This window comes from Dendrobates tinctorius, unplaced genomic scaffold (assembly GCF_039654945.1).
Source record: "Dendrobates tinctorius isolate UK_male_01 unplaced genomic scaffold, ASM3965494v1 ptg000065l, whole genome shotgun sequence".
In the NCBI taxonomy this organism is placed as follows: domain Eukaryota; kingdom Metazoa; phylum Chordata; class Amphibia; order Anura; family Dendrobatidae; genus Dendrobates; species Dendrobates tinctorius.
In genome coordinates, this window is record NW_027361733.1 from 30,673,461 (window position 1) to 30,695,656 (window position 22,196).

At 42.3% G+C, this 22,196-nt stretch overlaps 1 long non-coding RNA gene across 1 annotated transcript; it reads right to left on the reverse strand.

The window, feature by feature from the left end:
- Positions 1-2,180: 2,180 nt before the first annotated feature.
- Positions 2,181-4,690, reverse strand: LOC141094947 (uncharacterized). The gene is made up of 4 exons (XR_012233217.1): positions 4,089-4,690; positions 3,434-3,556; positions 3,158-3,328; positions 2,181-2,355 (listed from the first exon to the last, which is right to left on the reverse strand). It is a non-coding gene; the product is annotated as an uncharacterized lncRNA (long non-coding RNA).
- Positions 4,691-22,196: the final 17,506 nt, after the last annotated feature.

The window sequence follows — 22,196 nt, forward strand, 5'->3', positions numbered from 1 at the left end:
CTTGCAGTGTAATATACATCTGTGTACAGAAAAGCTAAGGCCAGGTTCACTTTGCATAATGCAGACCGTTCAACGCATAGCGCTGACGGTCTGTGTTAACGCTATAGCATTAACGCGATCGCGTTAACACTATGGCATTAACACGATCACGTTAATGCTGTACCGCTAGTGCAGATGGTTTATCTGTGCTAGCGGTGATGGAGCCTCAGACGCTGCAGACCATGTCCGAGGCTCCGTCACTGAATGACGGCACATCGTGAACGTGTGCCGCTTTACGACATGCGTCGCGATGCGCCCGACAATGGAGGGCAATGGCAGCGTTAACGGACTGCATTACACCACGTTACGCCACAGTGTAACACAGTCCGTCTAACGGACTGCCTAAACATAATGTGAACCCAGTCTTACTGCTGAGATCAGTTCACTACAAAACTTATCATTGCAAAGAGTCAACTGTGTTCCAGACTCAAAAATTGTGGAGGGCACCACTAAGGGATCACCAATTACATGCTTAAGACCAATATCATAAACCAGAAAAGAGGCATGTAAAGAGGAGGGATCACCAATAAGGTATAACAAAATACAAGATAATAAACTTTTTATTAATCATCCAAAACAAACAACATGCAGTGCAATTATAAAAACAGTTAAAACCGCACAATCGCGTTCATTTAACACAATAACCCCTGCACAAACCCTTCATGATGCTATTATTTGCAAATGTGCTAACAAAGCACCTGGTATAAGTATATAAAATCTTATCAACAGGTAATGAAAAACATACACTCCACCTTCCACCTTATATAATAAATGGATGCAAACTACCTAGTTAGTCTAACAAAATGTTAGAACAAAAAACCTGCTCAAATTAGCACAAAAAACCCCTAACAAATAAACAGTGTGTATGCACAAATGAGAGCATAGGGGTTGATAGGGTAAAAGGCTGCTAATGCAGTATAAACAGGCCACAAATCAAGGGTCCCAATTGCCAATGGCCCCCTCTATACAACCTGTTAAGAGCAAAATAATACTGGCAGGTAAAGCCCTAATCCAGTAACCAGTGGAGGTAAGAGTGAGAAGTGGTAAGGCAGGGGCAGAGGAAACGCCCGACGCGTTACGCCAGAGCAACTGGCTTCATCAGGAGCAGTGTCATGTTGTGAGTGGATGGTGTATAAATACCCATAACATCAGCTTTCAGCCAGGGAACAGGTGTGAGAGCAAGGCTCAAGGGTTGCCATGACATAGTGCAATGATCACAAACCGGAAGGGAGGTGTCTGGTTTTGCACAGCCGCAATAGACTGAGCTGAAGTCTTCATAATGGTGTACCAAAATGGCGCTGAGAAAACTCTAATGCGCATGCCCAAAGTAGCGTAACTTCCGGGACCACACCGGAAGTAGAATGTCCGGTGTTGCGCAGCCGTAATAGGCCAAAATAAAGCGTACAAAGTACACCAAGATGGCTTCTGGCGGGCTCCAGAGCGCATGCCTAGATACAAAAGACATTAATGAGCGGGTAAGGGTCACCAGCCATCTCCCACATCCTATCAGAGACCGGAAGCCATAAAAATATGAGAAAAAAAACCAAAAAAAAAAAAAACCACTCTGCAATAAAAATAATAACGGAATCCCAGTTTTAGAATGAATGCGCTAAGAGAGCTTAAAGTCATAAGCCACAGTTCTATTCAGGTGCTACTTGGTATAATAGAAAAAGTGTATGAAAAAATACCATACAGAAAGGAATAGGAGAGAACGAAAAAGGGGTTAAATGGGAAATTAGAATAGCGGCTAGTTATATCATGATGAGACCACATGTGTGCCTTACAATAAAATTAAGGCAACTAGCCTGAAAATACAGCCTGAAAATATACACAAAGAGAGAAAACCCAAGTCTCATATGAGTTTGACAGACTAACAGTCCCATGCTTTCTTTTGCATTTAATTAAAAAAACCATGGTTTTTTAAGCAGATAGAATACAATTCATCTGCAGAGTTGAAATACCAAGAAAAAATAGGTTTTAAATTTATATTCCTTAAATTTTAATCAGATTTTACCCCTATAGCTCATTGGAATTACAACAATAAATATACACTTATGAAAATAAGAAGAAAAAAAAAAAATATATATATATATATATATACAAAAGCCAGTATATGTTGATATAATAATTGACTAGCCCCCATGAGAAAGCGCAAGGACCGGCAAACATTATGAAAATCAAAATAGGTCCATCAAAGATCTAAAACGGATTTGATTGCAGTGACCAATTCTCAGTCTGTGAGCACAAAAGTTGAATGCTAGGCAATAAAGATGTCCATGTCCAGTTGAGCCGTAAAGGAGAAGGAGACTAAGAAATCTGTTGAAATAAAGAATGATAAGATATGAAAAAGCTATACACAAAAACCATAAAGTAGAAACCCAGAGGGAGCACAACAGAGTCACGATCATTTATAGTTGTTTGTAAAACCCTGTAAAGAGTAATTCTGCATTCAGACCCCTTGGAGAGAGACTGCCCAGATCGTGTATCCATTTGGATTCACATCTGAGCAGTCTCAGGCCCACATCGCCCCCTCTAATATTGGTAGGCACTTCTTCCAGGGCCATTGCCCTTAGTCCCATGGAACGTCCATTATGTACCTCTAAAAAGTGTGCAGCCACTGGGGTGATATGTTTGCCCTTGTCACGATCCCTGTTGGCAGTGGAGATATTAGAAAGATGTTGTTGTAATCTCCTTCTGAATTCTTGAGTGGTTTGTCCCACATATATCTTTGGACAATTACAGACAAGGGCATAGACTAAATTTCGTGACTTGCAATTAAAGTATGCCTTTTTGGGTACAATCTGGAAAGGGTAGATAGATAATGAAATGCCATGTCTGGCAACCATATGCTGGCACACATTGCAATTACCACAAGGGTAGGTACCCAAAGTCCTAACCCCCCTGTTCAGTCTAACCGTGGGGCGTATATAGTGGCTATGGCAAAGCCGATCCTTGAGATTCCGAGCCCTTCGTGCTACCAGACTGGGCGTATTGGAGATATGTGGTACCAATTTTGCCTCACTCAATAGAATACCCCAATTCTTGCCCAAGATTTTACGTACATCGTGCCACTGATTGTTGTAAGTGGTCACTATCCCTATAGGTCTAGAAGACTCACGTGGCTTTCTCTGTAGCAATTCTGCGCGTGTACTTGTTCTTGCTCTTTGATATGAGGCAGAAATAACTTTCTTGGGATAACCACGGCTCTTAAAACGATCTGTCAATGTTCTTGCTTCCGACAAAAAGTCCGATGGATCAGTACAATTTCTTTTAGCTCGGAAAAACTGACCTGTGGGGATACCGTTTTTTAAGTGTTGGGGGTGAAAACTGGTATAATGTAGGAGGCTGTTGGTGGCTGTAGGCTTACGGTATAATTTAGTTGAAATATGCGAACCTTCCAAAGAGAGACTGAGATCCAGAAATTCCACCGTCGTACAAGAAATGTTAAACGTTAATTTGATATTATAGGGATTCTGGTTCAGCTCACTGATGAATGATCTGCAACTTTCTTCTGTGCCTGTCCAGAAAAAGATGACATCATCAATATACCGTAGCCATTTAAGGCAGTGTGTTTTAAAGCCAACATGAGAATACACCACCAACTCCTCCCACCACCCCAAAAACAGATTCGCATAAGCGGGGGCACAGCGTGCTCCCATAGCAGTCCCCATACTCTGTCTGTAAAAGGTCCTATCAAATACAAAATAGTTTTTATCGAGAATAAAGAAAAGCAAATCCAAAAGGAAGCGGTTGTGTGCCCTGTCGCCCATGGAATCTTTGTTTAAATGAAAGGCAATAGCCTCCAGGCCCAAATCGTGGCTAATGCTCGTGTACAGGGACTCAACATCCAAAGTGACCAGTAAGGTCTGTGATGGTAAGCAAAAATTATTCAAAATTTGAATAAGATATGTCGAGTCCCGAATGTAAGAGCTCAAATTAACAGCAAGAGGCTGTAAAAAGAAATCAAGGTAAATACACGGTTTTTCAAACAAACCCCCAATACCAGAGACTATTGGTCTGCCAGGTGGATTTTCCAAAGATTTGTGTACCTTGGGAAGAAGATAAAAAGTAGGTACTATTGGGTCATCAGTAGTCAGAAAATCAGCCTCTTTCTTATTGATGGTCCCCTGACGCAAAGCTTGTCCAATTAGAACATCCAACCTCTTTTTGAATACTTCACTGGGATCAGCTGGAAGGCGGGTATAACATGGAGTGGCTTGTAGTTGACGCATCACCTCCTGTAAATAGAGAGAGTTAGGCCACAGAACAATATTTCCCCCCTTGTCAGCTTCCCGTATCAAAAAGTCCTTGTTACGTTGTAAATCAAGGAGTGCTTTGTATTCGTCCTTACTTAAATTTTGATTCTTAAGCGTGTCAAGAGGAAGATTCTGAATGTCCCGACATACATTCATAAAGAAAATATGAACTGCTGGAAAAAGGGCCAAAGAAGGTGTACTTTGGGAAGGCAGACGACTAGTAAAAGGTCTTCTGGAGGTCGTATTTTCATTCTCCTGCAGCAGGTCCATCAGGTCTCTAAGGACTTGTCTATCAACATTCGGAAAATTATCGACTGGAGAGGGATGATGGTAAAGCAGCTTGAACGTCAGCTGCCGACAAAAGAGATACACATCCTTTACAAGGGTAAATTTATCCAAGGTGTTCATGGGAGCAAAAGTTAGACCCCGTTCCAAGACAGATCTCTCAGCTGTAGTGAGATTATAAGATGTTAAGTTGATAATTTGTAAATTACCTGGACCGGATGTACCACCTGTTGCAGATGATGAGGAGGGGGTGGTCACCGTTTCCTGCGGTTGTACCTCGTTTCCCTCTTGTAAGCTGGAGACGTCTGTTTGTAGCCCCTGTTTCTTTTCCTTGTGCCACCTATTCTTGCGTCTACCCCTCCTGTTGCTCCTTCTGGGTCGCTGTGGTCCGAAGATAAAAAATCACTAGAAGACTGTTCGTATCTAGGGTTAATTTCTTTATGGGTCACTGTTTGAGAGAAGGTAGCCCGCTTGTTCCCTTTATGTCTCCACTTATAGGCTCGGCCATTATTGAAATCCATTTTATCCCGCTGAAATTTATGACGTTTCCCCTCTATGATCTCCTTTTCAAATTTGTCTGTAACTGTTTTTAGTTGCTGTTTAAATGGAGAAACCATAGTGGGGTCAAAAGTTAGAAGTTTAGTCTCCAACAGTTTAATATCATCCTTAAGTTTGACCAACAAACCCTGATCATGGGCTATTAACATGTCCATCAATAAAAGGGAACATTTAACCAAACCAGCCTCCCACATATCCCGAAAAGTCTCATCGACTTCCCAGGCTGGAAAGATTTGTACTCTCAAGCCCCTTGGTATGAGGCCTGTGACCTTATACTCCTCCGAACTCCTTATATTCCACCATACTTTTGTGAGTGATTTATGTAGATTGATCAACTCATTAGTAGTGGCGGTAAAGCTCTCATCTGTATTAGATGGACCACCTACATCACTACTGCCCGTATCAAAAATCCCCTGAGCACTTTGCATAATGCAGACCGTTCAACGCATAGCGCTGACGGTCTGTGTTAACGCTATAGCATTAACGCGATCGCGTTAACACTATGGCATTAACACGATCACGTTAATGCTGTACCGCTAGTGCAGATGGTTTATCTGTGCTAGCGGTGATGGAGCCTCAGACGCTGCAGACCATGTCCGAGGCTCCGTCACTGAATGACGGCACATCGTGAACGCGTCGCGATGCGCCCGACAATGGAGGGCAATGGCAGCGTTAACGGACTGCGTTACACCACGTTACGCCACGGTGTAACACAGTCCGTCTAACGGACTGCCTAAACATAATGTGAACCCAGTCTTACTGCTGAGATCAGTTCACTACAAAACTTATCATTGCAGAGTCAACTGTGTTCCAGACTGACGCAAACCTGGAAACAAATTGTGAATAGCAACAACATCAATACTGCATCTTTCTGATCCGTGAATAAAATTAAAATATATATTCACTGCATCTTCTAATATGAACAAGTCTCATGGGACTCAAACTTACATCCCAATGTTTGTAGGCAGCAGCTTTATCTATGAGCCACCACTCATGATGGTAAACTGAGGATAATTTGGTAATCTTGACATGTATTGCAGGCAGTGAACCCAAAAGCAGATTATGCATGTACATAGAGATACATTATATACTGCAATGTATTTTATGTTCCCTGTATGATGAAGAAAAAGTTAGCCTTTTTTTCCCATGAAACTGCTTAAAAATAATAAAAAGCAATTACAAAAATGTAAATATTTTTCTTTTGGAGTGTCCAATGTAATCGAACCCACAAGCCTCAACATTACAGGCAGGAGGTAAACTACAGAGCAACAAGCTCAGGTGATAGCATGGAGATAATTTTGTGCACTTGATCTGTTCCACTGGCAGATTGTACTGATACATATAAATACTCTACTGTGCACAATGTATTTGTATTCTAGAGGGAGAATAAGAGATTTTTTGTATCCTATAAAATTACTAAAAAAAAAAAGGACAACACTTAAAATATTGTCATTTTTAATGTGCTTTTTAAAAAAAATAATGAACATCACAAATCAGCAAATAAACATATTTGGGGTCACTGTCATCGCAACAACCCACACAACACAGTGATCAGATTATTTACGGGGATAGGCGAATAGCATAAAAAATGGCGTGATTGATATTTTTGCTCTATTAAACTCATAAAATATGTAATAAAAATGTAACGCTGAGGCTGTCTTCACATGTAGCGTAAATGCTGCATTTTTTTCTGCTGCTTTTTTTTCTGCAGGTGTCCTCAGCACACAACGCAAACACAATCTTCTTTGATTATTGCGTGTTTGCTCCATTTCTTTTGTGTGTTCCCCCATATTTAATGGGTGTTGAAAATGTGAATCTGTGTTTTTAATTTGTTTTTACTTCTACAGAAATACTTTGATTCTGTGCTTAAAAATGCAACTGTGTTTTTATTTTCTACATGTTTTTTTTTTTCCTGAAGAATTCCTGAAGAGTATCATTTCCACTTTGCTCAGACGTTTAGATCGTATTCACATATAGATTAAATGCTGCATCTTTCTGCACATAATTTCTGCTGTGGATATGATTTCATGAAAACTATGCCTATTGTGCGACTAAAGATGCGACGGAACTGTGCAGACTTGGTGCTTTTTTTCTCTAAAGACTATGCGGAGCCTTAAAAATGTAACTGCAGCTTTTTTCATGGATTTTTTAAGTGCAGAATCAAAGCTTTTCTGTATTATAAAAAGCACTTAAAACGTGGCTTCATATCTGCACTAAAAGTACATCAAAAAAGGGGAAAAGGCATAAAATATGCACCAATAATCAGAGAAGATTGTTACTGTGTAGTTTGGTGCGATCATCTAAAAAAAAAACAGTTTTTATGCTATGTGTGAACATGACATTATTGACACTGAAAAGCCAGATGTTGTATAGTGAAGCTACTTAAAGGTGAGAAAGTTCTGGCGGCTATGACTGTGAATGATGGAGCAAAATATAAATCCACAGATCCCAACTAGAGATGTGCAGGATGCACAGATGATGTGTAGACAACCCTGGCTAATCTAAAACTGTGCAAGGGACGCCAGAAGGTATGAGATTCGCAGCTTCCTGTACAGCCACCAGGTACTGTAGCACTGATCGAGACGCTGGACCGGAGTCCCGTGAATGGATCCGCGCATCTCTAGTCCCACCTGTCATGTATACAGCAGACAGGTAGACTGTCCCGGACTGGGTCTGTGCCTTGAAGTCTTGGGCATCTGATGAATATCCATCACTGACAGTTCCTCTCTGACATCTCCTCCCACCAAAGTTGAAAGAAATGGTCAATGGGCATGCTTTGTGGCGTGACCGGGGCATGGCCAAAATTGCCAAGGCGCACTACTTCAAAAGTTGGGAGGTTTGGTTTAATTTGTATGGGTACCTTCTAATTCTCCCCTGAAAGATGATGTCGCGGGAGAGATGGATCCAGCATGTCTGATTTTGGGCTTGCAATTCTTTAGCTCTTGGTGAGATAAGTCTATCAGAGGAGTCTGCCAGTGGCTTTCTCATAATGAACAAAGGACACTTAGGGTACCGTTACACTTAGCGATGCACCAGCGATCCCGACAACGATATGATCCGGTCAGGATCGCTGGTGCATCGCTAAGTGGTCATTAGTGAGCTGTCAAACAAGCAAATCTCACCAGCGACATAGCAGCGGTCGGCGGTCGCTACTTACCTGTCAGATGAGGCGATGAAGACGTCCTCCCGCTTCTACGCGTTGCTCGTCGCCACAGCAGGAAGCGGCCGATGAGAAACGGCCCAGGACGATAACCAGTGGGGGAGCCGGTCGGAGGTAAGTATCACACATAGCGATATCACTAGCAATATCGCTGCTGCGTCACAAAACCAGTGACGTTATAGCGATATTGCTAGCGATATCGCTTAGTGTAACAGGCCCTTTAGAAGAGCTAGCAACAGTCTAATGTGTATGGGGGAACAAGACAGATGATTGTTGGGGGAGTAAAGGACCTTGCATATCAGATTTTGGACTGCCAATCCTTTTGTTTTCCCTGAAATAAGACACTACTGGAGATATCTGGCAGCAGCTCTCTTATAGAGAACAAAAGAACATTTGGCCGAGAGAGCTCTCATGTGTATGGAAGAGACGGCCAAGATAGCTGCTGACAAAACAGCCAAACGATGGTGTATGTGGGGCTTAAGTCTTTCCTGCATGTTTTACCTCCTTTTAGGGTATGTGCACACATTGCGGATTCGTGTGAGGATCCACAGCAGATTTGGCGGATCCGCTGCAGATTCGCTAGTGATGTACAGTACTATGTTATCCTATGGAAAAAAAAACGCGCTGTGCACCTGCTGCGGAAAAATCAGCACGGAAACGCAGCTGTTTATTTTCCGCAGCATGTCAATTCTTTGTGCGGATTCCACAGCATTTTTACTCATTCCATTATAGGAATCCACAGGTGTAAAAATGCATGCCAAATCGTCACAAAATCCGCAATAAAAAAGCGGGTATTTTGACCTGCAGAGTCCGCGAGGAAAAATCCGCACATGAATCTGCAACGTGTGCACATACCCTTGGAATTCACACTTTTGTAAAAAAAAAAGCTGCAGCAAAAACTGCAAAACACTTGTATGTCACAAAGCCTCAGATCAGATGTGAGGCGATCACTCTACTTCATAGCTCATTGTTCTGGAGCAGTAAGGCTATGTGCACACGATGCAGATTTGCAGCGTTTCCGCAGCGGATTTTACCGCGCAGAAACGTTGCATATCCGCATTGTGATGTACAGTACCTTTAAAATGAATGAAAAAAAAAAAACGCTGTGCAGACGCTGCAGATTTTTCCGCGCGGTTTTCCTGCGGTACAAAATCCGCAGCATGTTACTTTTGTGCGGTTTTCTATCTCCCCTGTTACCAAATCCGCAGGGGGAAGACCGCAATGGAAAACCGCACAAAAACCGCATGAAAACCGCGTGAAAAATGGAAGAAATCCGCAGGAAAAATGCAGGTCATTTGACCTGCGGTTTTCTTCCATTCTGCACGGAAAAATCCGCAGGGCTCAAAACTCCGTCTACACTCAGCCTAAAACCTAAGACTAAAGCACATCAATGGGGACATCTGGTGGGCAATGATAGGGATTGTACTTTTTTCCTGTGAATAAAAATGTGTATTTGCATTTATACTACAATTTTATTTGTAAACTCTTCCTATTCAAATGTGCTTGATGAACATCTACTCTTGGGTGTTATTACTGGACTGAACCTCAGCTGCTACAAGTTTGTATTCTCCTGATTATTTAGCAGTAGAGTTGAGCGACTTTAGTCGGATCGGGTTTCATGAAACAAAATTTGTTTCAGATGAAACTGATCTGACTAGGGCAAAAAAAGTCGGAGTTTCGTCCGAAACCCGACCCCAATGCAAGTCAATGGGAAATAAAAGTCGGCATTGAGTGGATGAATGTCATCTGCTCAATGCCGACTTTTATTTCCCATTGACTTGCATTGGGGTCAGGTTTCGGACGAAACTCCGACTTTTTTTGCCCTAGTCGGACCAGTTTCATCTGAAACAAATTTTGTTTCTTGAAACCCTATCCTACTAAAGTCGCTCAACTCTAGTAATGACGCTTTAACCTGAAGGGAGTTCCGTTTAGGCCTCATTCAGATGTTTGTGAATCACGTACGTGTTCTGTGCTTTTTCATGGATAGGAGATTAATTGCTCTCAGTAAAGTCAGGTTCACACATTAGTTTTTCATGTGTGAGTGCTATCCATGTTTTTCATCAGAGTCTATGACATAGCTCCCAACCATCCTGGATTCAGCGGGACTGTCCTGCCACATCAGGGCTTTTGTCCTGGCTTCTAATACTCACCTGGCCGATGTTTTCGTGGCTCTGTAGCTTCTCCTCCTCCTCAGGGCGCAGCTTCTCTCTGCTCAGTGCATAAATTAAATTATATATTCACTGCTTCTTCAGTTGTCACCAGGGCCGCCTCCATGTCCGCAAGCTGCAGCTCTACCAATGAATTTGTTAATCTTGACCTCTATTGCAGGCAGTGTAAATATGACAATGTATTTCTGTGGTCCCTGTATACTGAGGTGAAGAAAAAGTTTTTTTTTTCTATAAAAGTAGTAAAAATAATAAGCATCAATTACAAACATTTCTTTTTGTGAGTCTCCCAAGGTCTGGAACCCACAAACTTTACATTATAGGCAGAAGCCCAAGCTACTGAGCCACAAGATCTTATGATGACACATTAGAAAATTTTGTGTACTTGATCTGTACTGCAGGCTATGATCTCATAGACAGATTACAGAAATATATTATGCACAGAAGTGGATTTCTATGTATTGTTTATTCAAGAGGGAGAATAAGAGATTTTTTTCATCCTATAAAATTACTAAAAAATAATAATGAAAAAAAATTGTAATTTTTAATGCTTTTTTTCAATAATAAACATCACAAATCAGCAAACAACACGGACATATTTGGTGTCCCTGTAATCATAATGACCGGGACAACACAGCAATAAGATTATTTACGGGAATCGGTAAAAAACTTTTTTTTTTAAAAATTGGCATGATTGATATTTCCCTATCAAACCCATAAAAAAATGTAATAAAACTAATGCTGAGGCAGTGTTCACACGTAGCACAAATGCTGAATTCTTTCTGCTGCTGTTTTTCTGCAGGTATCCTTACCACACTACACAATAAAAACCTTCTCTGATTATTGAGTGTTTGCTGTACTCCTTTTATTCTTTTTGTTTTGGTGCACATATGAAGCAGAGGTTTTAACGCTTTTTTTTTTAAAAAGTACAGAAAAGCGTTGATTCTGCACTTAAAAATGCAGCTGCAATTTTGTTTTGTTTTTTCAAAAGAAGCCTAAAAAGAAAAAATGCAACAAAGGTGAAGAGATCAGCAGCGTCTTTAAATGCACTGAGTGCGGAGATTTCATGGAATCACATTTGCTTAACAATTTAGACCTTGTTTACATGTAGCATAAATGTTGCATATTTTCTGCTGCTTTTTGTGCACAGAAATTCTGCTGTTTAACTGTCCAAGTAAAGTAGATGTGATTTCATGAGAACGGCAACCCCTGCTGAACTGTGTGGTTTTGGTGCTTATTCTTCTCTCTTGTTTTCTATGTGGAGCCTAAAAAGATGCATGTAAAAAACACAGCTTCACATGTACACTAGAAATGCATCAAATAAAGGGGAGAAGATTGTTTTGGAGCAGTTTGATGCAGATCCTGCAGAAAACAAAAAAAACAGTGTTACTTAAATGCGCGAACACGGCGTTACAGACAGCAAAAAGCCAGATGTCATGTAGTGAAGCTACTGTACATAAAGATGACAAACTTCTGGCAGCTCCAACGGAATGAATGAACAAAACATAAATGCACAGGTCCCAACTCAAGATGAGCAGAATGCACAACTGATGTCACACCAACCCTGGATAATCAAAAGCCACGCTGGGGACACTGGAAGGTTAGAGATTCTCAGTCTCCAATTCAGCTGTCAGGTAGCACTGACCTCTTGAGGAAGCCCACGCGAAACGCATGTCAGGGCCGCTTAGGACACACGATGTGCTTTTTGTTGTTCCTTGGATAGTGACATGAAGCTAAGGGATCCATTTAGAGTGATGCATATTTTCCCATATTAAGCCCACTACCTTTTGGGCAAGGCAGTTTGCGCTTTATATGCACTTTTTCTGCCACTGCATTGAGGCTCATTGAAGTAGAGGCCTCTGTTTGCCCAGCCTGTTTGTTTCGGTGTAAATGTTTTTGTGTCATTTACACAGAAGCTCCCTATGTGCCTTGTCTTTGATAAGCTGTTTTTATCATGTTTGTCTTGTGATTGTTGTAATTTTTGTGTAATATTATGTTCTCTATAAACTTTATCACTTTTATGAGTTAATATTTTTTGGATATTTACTCTGTGTGCCTATGTAGGATTTAGCACTGACCTAGAAGCAGGAACGGAGTCCCCTGGATAAAGTAGATAGTCCCAGATAAGGGGCTATGCCCTGCAGTCTCCCGAATTTTGGACTAAGGCCGGGATCACACTTGCGATTTAAACGGCCGAGTTTCGCATGGTAATACACGGCGCTGCCGCCGGGACTCAGGAGCGGGGCGTGCAGCTCCATGTATTGCTATGCGGCCGCATGCCCCGCTCCTGAGTCCCGGCGGCAGCGCCGTGTATTACCATGCGAAACTCGGCCGTTTAAATCGCAAGTGTGATCCCGGCCTAAAGTTCTGGTACAGTGGAACAATCAGGAGGAAGGCTATAATAGAAATACGTGAAATACGTGCAGCACTTCTGCATTTCACATCAACTCCAGGTTTTGGCTTACAAATACTGATGTAAAGTACTCACTAAGGCCTCTTTCACACGTCCGTGTCTCCGGTAGGTGTGGTAACAGTTTTCACACGTGTCGGAGACACGTACTCACGTAGAGCAGACCCAAATTAATGGGTCTGTGCACATAGTGTGTTTTCACGGACCGTGTGTCCGTGAGCAAAACATGCTGACATGTCTGTTTTTTGCTGTCAGCACAAATGGCAAAACGTCCCGCACACATGCACACGGAGAACACAAATTGATGTCCTCCGTGTAACATGCATCGGCACCAGGGAAGAAGTGCTACAGTAAGCGCTGTTCCCCGGAGGCTGGTGCTGAAGCCGGCTGTCATCATTCTCCCCTGCTCTGCCAGCAAGCAGAGGACAATGATGAGTGTTATATTAAAGTCCGAACGACAGCAGGTGGGGGCTTTTGGGATTGTTACCCCCATCATCCGACACCTGCTGCCGCCAATAAGTGACAGTAGGTGCGGATGATCGGGGTATTCCACAGCCCCCACCTGCTGTCGTTCGTACTTTAATATAACGCTCATCATTCTCCTCTGCTCGCTGGCAGAGCAGGGGAGAATGATGACAGCCGGCTTCAGCACCTGCCGCCGGGGAAGAGCGCTTACTGTAGCGCTTCTTACGCGGTGGCTGTCTGTGTGGTACTGATGCGGCACACGGGTGGAACACGGTTGCCACACGTAGTACACACATGGACACAAGGAAATAAATGGTATGGGAAATAAACGGACGTGTGAAAGAGGCCTAAATACTAAACGTGTGAATGGGGCCTCACCTGGTGTTCCCAGGATTGGGGAGTCCATGGGTCAGAACCGTAGTGATCCACAGATTAACCTCTATCCTCAGGATAGTAGATAACTTGCAATTTTGGGTAAACACTTTTAAAAAATCTAAAATCCATTCTGATTCTGTTCTACTGAAACAGCATTTTTTGTTATAGAGATAAGTGTATCACTTTACACAACCCGGCCAACAGTCCAGGTCCTTGCTCTCTGGTTGTGGACAACAGCTGCGCACATTTTCTGCACTTCTGGGTTTCTTTGGTGCGGCATTTGAGTTCAACTGTGCAGCGTACTGCACACAGGTAAGTAATCAGCAGCCAGGCTAATCCCAAAGTAACCCTTGGATAGTGGAGAGTAAAGAAATTTGCTCTGTTCTTGCCCACGGCCAGAAAGCTGGACTGTGGACTGGGAGTGCGAAAAGCGATCCTCTCATCTCTAATTATAGTATATCAGGGGTTGATATGATATGATTGTATAAAAAAAAATGCATATTTTGTAATAGACAAAATAATTTCAATCTGTACAACCACAGCCAGTAACACTGCATTCCTTTTCAACCAGTAATCTTAAAAAGTGTCTCAAAACTGCCAATATTAAAGCTCTGTTTTGATTGAACTGTTAAATTCAGTAGACTTTGTGCTAAAAAAAGACAAAAAAAATGCAGAGGAAAAAAGCAGCGTTTGCACTAGGTGTGGGAACATGGCCTTAGTATTATTTATGAAGCACAGTTCATGTCATTTGTTTATATACTTATGGTATTTGAAATGAAAAATAGGAGCTGCTATTTTGCAGACATATTTAAAAAATATTTTTTTTTATCTATGGTTCAATAAAAACAATTCTTCCTTTTTCTGTAATTGCTTGAGTTTTGCTTTTTTATGTTTTGAACATCTGATGCCACCAGTCACCTGCCGCACAATACAGCGCTGTTGAGGGTGTTTTATGCTTTGATTTGATTTAAGCTCTAGCAGTTATTATGCTAATAAGGTCCCCAGGAATAGGGTGGCAGATGGAAAGCAACGAACAATTCATTTGTTTTGTTTGGTTGAAAGGAAGAAAAAAAAAGTTTGGGGGGTTGCATTCATCAGCGCACTTATTCAGTCCCCTGAAAGGTAGTTGCTGAGCGAAGGTAAATAACACACCTAACACCCTGGTATCCGAGTTGCCAACCATCCAGAAATTCAATGACAGGCTGTAAAAAAAAAATGGAAGGCATCTGTTTTTGAAGTTGAAGAAACTTATTGATTATTTTGACTGTAATGTTCATCACTTTACAGTTCATAGTGAATACAGCTGATGTCTTCATATTAGAAGTATGGGCTGTAGACATGTATCACGTATGATCACAATGATTTGTTTTGCTATTCCAATGAGTTTGTGAAAAAATATTGTCTGTCTGTGAGTTTTTGATAAGCTGTCAAGAAAAACAAACAAACGTCAGGTTAACAACCCTGCTTCGCATCAAAATGCAATGCATCAAGAAAACAGAAAACACCATATGCTTACACATCATCATACGCACACATGTGATGAACACACATATATATACATATATACACTGTATACAGTGGGGCAAAAAAGTATTTAGTCAGTCAGCAATAGTGCAAGTTCCACCACTTAAAAAGATGAGAGGCGTCTGTAATTTACATCATAGGTAGACCTCAACTATGGGAGACAAACTGAGAAAAAAAAATCCAGAAAATCACAATGTCTGTTTTTTTTTCATTTTATTTGCATATTATGGTGGAAAATAAGTATTTGGTCAGAAACAAAATTTCATCTCAATACTTTGTGATATATCCTTTGTTGGCAATGACAGAGGTCAAACGTTTTCTGTAAGTCTTCACAAGGTTGCCACACACTGTTGTTGGTATGTTGGCCCATTCCTCCATGCAGATCTCCTCTAGAGCAGTGATGTTTTTGGCTTTTCGCTTGGCAACACGGACTTTCAACTCCCTCCAAAGGTTTTCTATAGGGTTGAGATCTGGAGACTGGCTAGGCCACTCCAGGACCTTGAAATGCTTCTTACGAAGCCACTCCTTCGTTGCCCTGGCGGTGTGCTTTGGATCATTGTCATGTTGAAAGACCCAGCCACGTTTCATCTTCAATGCCCTTGCTGATGGAAGGAGGTTTTCACTCAAAATCTCACGATACATGGCCCCATTCATTCTTTCATGTACCCGGATCAGTCGTCCTGGCCCCTTTGCAGAGAAACAGCCCCAAAGCATGATGTTTCCACCACCATGCTTTACAGTAGGTATGGTGTTTGATGGATGCAACTCAGTATTCTTTTTCCTCCAAACACGACAAGTTGTGTTTCTACCAAACAGTTCCAGTTTGGTTTCATCAGACCATAGGAAATTCTCCCAAAACTCCTCTGGATCATCCAAATGCTCTCTAGCAAACTTCAGACGGGCCCGGACATGTACAGGCTTAAGCAGTGGGACACGTCTGGCACTGCAGGATCTGAGTCCATGGTGGCGTAGTGTGTTACTTATGGTAGGCTTTGTTACATTGGTCCCAGCTCTCTGCAGTTCATTCACTAGGTCCCCCCGCGTGGTTCTGGGATTTTTGCTCACCGTTCTTGTGATCATTCTGACCCCACGGGGTGGGATTTTGCGTGGAGCACCAGATCGAGGGAGATTATCAGTGGTCTTGTATGTCTTCCATTTTCTAATTATTGCTCCCACAGTTGATTTCTTCACTCCAAGCTGGTTGGCTATTGCAGATTCAGTCTTCCCAGCCTGGTGCAGGGCTACAATTTTGTTTCTGGTGTCCTTTGACAGCTCTTTGGTCTTCACCATAGTGGAGTTTGGAGTCAGACTGTTTGAGGGTGTGCACAGGTGTCTTTTTATACTGATAACAAGTTTAAACAGGTGCCATTACTACAGGTAATGAGTGGAGGAAAGAGGAGACTCTTAAAGAAGAAGTTACAGGTCTGTGAGAGCCAGAAATCTTGATTGCTTGTTTCTGACCAAATACTTATTTTCCACCATAATATGCAAATAAAATGAAAAAAAAAACAGACAATGTGATTTTCTGGATTTTTTTCTCTCAGTTTGTCTCCCATAGTTGAGGTCTACCTATGATGTAAATTACAGACGCCTCTCATCTTTTTAAGTGGTGGAACTTGCACTATTGCTGACTGACTAAATACTTTTTTGCCCCACTGTATATATATATATATATATATATATATATATATATATTAGTTGAAATTAGAAGTATGCATACACTATATAAAAAGACACATGCATGTTTTTCTCAATATGTGACATGAAATCAGAATAAGCCTTTCCCGTTTTAGACCAATTAGGATTACCATCATTATTAATATTTGCCAAATGCTAGAATTGGGGCAGCACGGTGGCTCAGTGGTTAGCACTGCAGCCTTGCGGTCCTGGGGTCAAAACCCACCAAGGACAACATCTGCAAGGGGTTTGTATGTTCTCCCTGTGTTTGCGTGGGTTTCCTTCGGGTACTCCGGTTTCCTCCCACATTCCAAAGACATACTGATAAGGAATTTAGATTGTAAGCCCCATTAGGGACAGTGCCAATAATGTCTGTAAAGCGCTGTGGAATTAATGGCGCTATATAAATGAGCAAAAATAAATAATGAGAGAGAATGTTTTAAGGCATTTTATTATTTACTGCAAAGTAAAAAGTTTACATACATTTCATTAGTATTTGGTACCATTGCCCTTAAACTGAATGACTTGAGTCAAATGTTTGGGATATCCTTCCACTATCTCCTCACAATAGTTGGTCAGAATTTGGGCCCATTTCTACTGACAAAGCTGGTGTAACTGATCCAGGTTTGTAGGTTGCCTTGCTCGCACCTGCCTTTTCGGCTTTGCCCCTAAATTTTCAATAGGATTGAGATCACAGTTTTGTGATGGCCACTCCAAAATATTGACTTTGTTATCCTTAAGGCCAGGTTCACATAGCGTTAACAGCAGTCCGTTCAACGCATAGCGCTGACGGACTGCGTTAAGGCTATGACATAACGCGATCGCGTTATGTCCTCCCGCTAGCGTAGATGCTTCATCTGCGCTAGCAGTGACGGACCCTCAGACGCTGCAGCCCGTGTCCAAGGGTCCATCACAGAATGACGGCATATCACTAACGCATGCCGATTATGATATGCGTTAGCGATGCACTCGTCTATAGCTGTGTATGGGTGTGTTAACGCATCCGTTACACAGCGTTAATGCCGCTGTGTATTGGATGCGATAAACGCCATTAACGCTATGTGAACCCAGCCTAAGCCACTTTGTTACCATTTTGGCAGTATGCTTCGGGTCATTGTGGCCATTTGGAAGACCCATTTCCGCCCAAGCTTTAGCTTCCTGGCTGATGCCTTGAGGTGTTGGCTCAATATTGCCACATAATCTTCTTTTTTCATAATGTCACCTATTTTGTCATGTGCACCAGTACCTCCTGCAGCAAAACAACCCCACAACATGATGATGCCACCCCAGTGTTTCACAGTTGAGATGGTGTTCTTAAGCTTCCAAGCTTCTCCCTTTTTCCTCCAACCGTAACAATGGTCATTATGCCCAAAAATTTCAATTTTATTTTCATCAGACCAAAGTAAATGTCTCCAAAAATTAAAGTCTTTGTTCCTGTGTGCATTTGTCAACATTAATCTGGCTTTTTTATGTTTCTTTTTTGGAGTTATGGCTTCTTCCTGGCAGAGTGGCCTTTCAGCCCTTGTTGTTATAGTACTCGTTTCACTGTGAATATTGACACAATCTTACCAGCTTCTGCCATCGTCTTCACAAGGTCTTTTGCTTTTGTCCTTGAGTTTATATTCACATGTAGGACCACAGCAGATTCATCTCTGGGACACAGAACCAGTCTCCTTCCGACGCGTATGATGGCTGGACATTTCCATCTTGTTTGTACTTGCGTATAATTGTTTATACAGATGAACAAGGCATCTTCAGGTATCTTGAAATTGTACCCAAGGATGAGCCAGACTTGTGCAAATCCACAATTCTCTTCCTCACAACTTGATTGATTTCTTGAGACTTTCTCATGATGCTACAAAAATAGTGTATTTCAGGTGTGCATTAAAATACATCCACAGGTGTGTCTCTCAGATTTTGCCAAAAAAACAGAAGCTTCCAAGCACATGACATTGTAAGAGTAACAAGCAGGAACGCGGGATGCAGTGACGGGATGCAGACAGAGCAAGGGTTAACAGGGTTATTTACAGGGGAATACTCGACGCAGGGAGGTAAATAGTTAAACAATCAGGAGATAAAGGGTTAGTCAGGGGAGACAAACAGTACATTAAAGGCAAAGGATATAACAACGGATCAGATGACGGCAGTTCGTTAGCATAGATGTAAGGCAGTCCTTAAACTGCAACTCCTACTGCAAACTCAATTGCGCCGCAATGGCTGGCGCGGTGCCCTCTCTAGTAGGGTCAGGTAGACGATAATTCCCCGTCTTCTGGTAACAGTGGTCGGTCTCCGGTACTTTCCACTGCCCCTTGTCGATATACTGCTTTGGCTATTAAAGCCACACACGGGCCACAGACCGGTATGAGCACAACGAGCCTCCTTAAATGTAGGTCACAAAGGTCAGGACTATTCTGTGTCCACGCCAGGGTGCGAGTGTCAGCCCTATCTGGTCTCTCTTAGGTAGCACGTATGCGGTACTCACGGTCATGTCATGTACGGCACCTGGTACTCTCTGGCTGTCACTGGACAAACACCGCATATCTCACTCTCCCTGGTCCCCGCTGTTGGCGGCGGGCGACGCTGGTCTGCCTGGCGCTGGTACTTCTGTCTAGAGCACCCCTCTCTTGGTCTGAGGCGACACCCGGGTGCCCGGCTCTCACTGTTGGCACGGCTCTGCTTCGCTGACATGGCTCTCCCTGATGACACAGCTCTGATCTGTTGGCACGGGGGGCTCCTTCTATATGGCCCGTCGCCACCCCGGGACACTGATGGGGGAAGCAGAGCGCGCTGCTCACCGCTCTGCACACTGCCCTGCGCCAGACTGACTCTTTTGACGCACTTTCTCCTTTTATCTGCCGGCTGCTGCGTGCCCTTTTCTGGCTCTCCCCGGACCCTCCTGTCAGCAGGAAACTGTCTCTCTCAGGCTTCTCTCATGCAGCAGAGGGAGGTCCGCCCCAATCAGGATTCCCCCTGGGAACAGAGGATGCAACCCTTCTAGTTCCGGACCCGGCATGCAGGTACCTGAGGTCCGGTCTGTCTCCTTACAATATCATCATATGGGCAGTCCAGAATTGTTTAAAGGCATAGTAATCTTAGTGTATGTAAACTTTTGACTTTGCAGTAAGTAGACATGCCTTAAAACATTCTCTCTCATTATTCTGGTATATGGCAAATATTAATAATTATGGTAATTCTAATTGACCGAAAATGGGAGGGAGAGATTTATTCTGATTTCATGTCATTTATTGAGAAAAACATGCATATGTGTCTTTTCATACAGTGTATGTAAACTTCTGGTTTCAACCGTAAATAAATATATATATATATATATATATATATACACACACACACACACACACACATATATATATATAAATATACACACACACACACACACACATATATAGTTAGATAGATATTACACACAGACAAGCACGTGTATTCCATAATTGCCAGTTTATTGATAGCTAAGAAAAATGCCATAAAGCCTTTGAAAAATGGCCAATTTTTTTCAAAGCATTTGCAACTTATGGAGTTTACACACCAGTGTTAATCAGCTCTGCCTAATTTGGGGGTGGGGGGGCAGGGCATGTCCATGCCAGCCGGTCTAATTCATCCAAACTATTGCCGTTTTGCACAGCAGAAATGCCACTCTACTCTTTGACTGGAACAGTATTTATGGTGCAGCGAATGGAGGTGTGCGCCACTCACAAGAGGCATGACCTATAATAAGGATAGGCAATCAATGTTTGGATATGCTCTAACAATGGTCTTTTGGTGTATTTTTGACACTGTGCAAAAAACGCAGAGTCTTACACTTCAAGCAAAGTTGATGGGATTTAAAGAAATCTCATGCCCACTGTGCTTTCTTTAACTCTGCGTAAACTGACCTGCAGTATGTGTTTCAAATCCGCAGCATGTCAATTTTTCTTGCGGATATGCTGAGTTTTCTATGCGGATTTTCCCCATAGACCTACATTAGATGCGTAGAAAATACACAACGAAGCGTCAAAAACATAAAAACCCCTCTTAAAGAAATGCACACAAGAACGCAATGAAAAACTGCAAGTAACCTAATGTAAATAATAGGTACAGAAATTATGCAGACACTCACAAAAAGCTCATCGTGGGAACGTAGCCTTAAAGTCCTGGACAACCCCTTTAAAAGGAACCTGTGAGGTCCCCCATGCCCTCCAACCCAAAAGTATTCACCTATGAAGGTCTAAATTCCCTGCCTAACCAGCCGTATATAATTAGGGCTTGACTAGTTGATGAGATGTTAATTTCCCCACACTAGTCAGTCCTCTTTCCATGTTATCATGCCCATGTGGGAGTGGTGACATGATTTGCAGGAGCCAACATCATGACCAGCTCCTGCAAATCTCATGGATGCACACCGCTTTTTTCACTCACATTACTGTGCCAGTGGAGTCTTATTCCTGCTGACTCTGGCTGTTCTGCTTCTCCGTGTACGTGAGCCATCTTCTGCACTTCCGGTCATGCACGCTGCGCCTCTGAAGCAAGAAAGCGTACACCAGGCTACAGAGGCGCTGTAGGAGTATGCGATGACTTTAGCTTCAGAAAATTAGGTTATCATGCCCACAAGGACATGCTAAAATGGAAAGAGAACTGACTATTGTGGGGAAACTAACGTCCCATCTACTAGTCAAAACCATAATTAGCATAGCAAACAGGAATAGTATAAAAAAAATGTAAACCTCGTTTTCACTGAATAACATTTTAAAGGGCTGGTTAGAGACAGTGAATTTAGCCCTACATAGGTGAATACTGCTGGGTTGGAGGTCATGCGGGACCTGACAGGTTCCCTTTAAGTTCAAAATTAGCTCTGGAAATTAAGAGTTAAACATCAAGCTCCCTACCCTGACAGTCAATCTACTTAAGCTTAATTTTTATTTCAATTAATGCCTCTTCATTTCTTTCACACATGGGGGAGTGGAGGAAGCACAATCCACCTTGTATGGATTCAGCTTATAAAATCAATGATCCTCCTTCCATTAGAAAACTGGTTGAAGCCTTCCTATCGTGGACCTTATAGCAAATCTATTTGCAGGGTAGAATTAATTCTATAGAAATCACCCTCCTGACTCAACTCAAATGTTTTCAAGACCCTACTCATCAGGTTTCTAAAAGAGAGCTTTCTTATTTACAGTCTCAACTGAAATTTGGCTGGACAAAATGAAGAGGATTCCTCCATCTACTTTCTTTGCAAATAAGCTCTTTGGTGGTTCAGTGGTACTACACCTTAGTAAAGTATCACACAG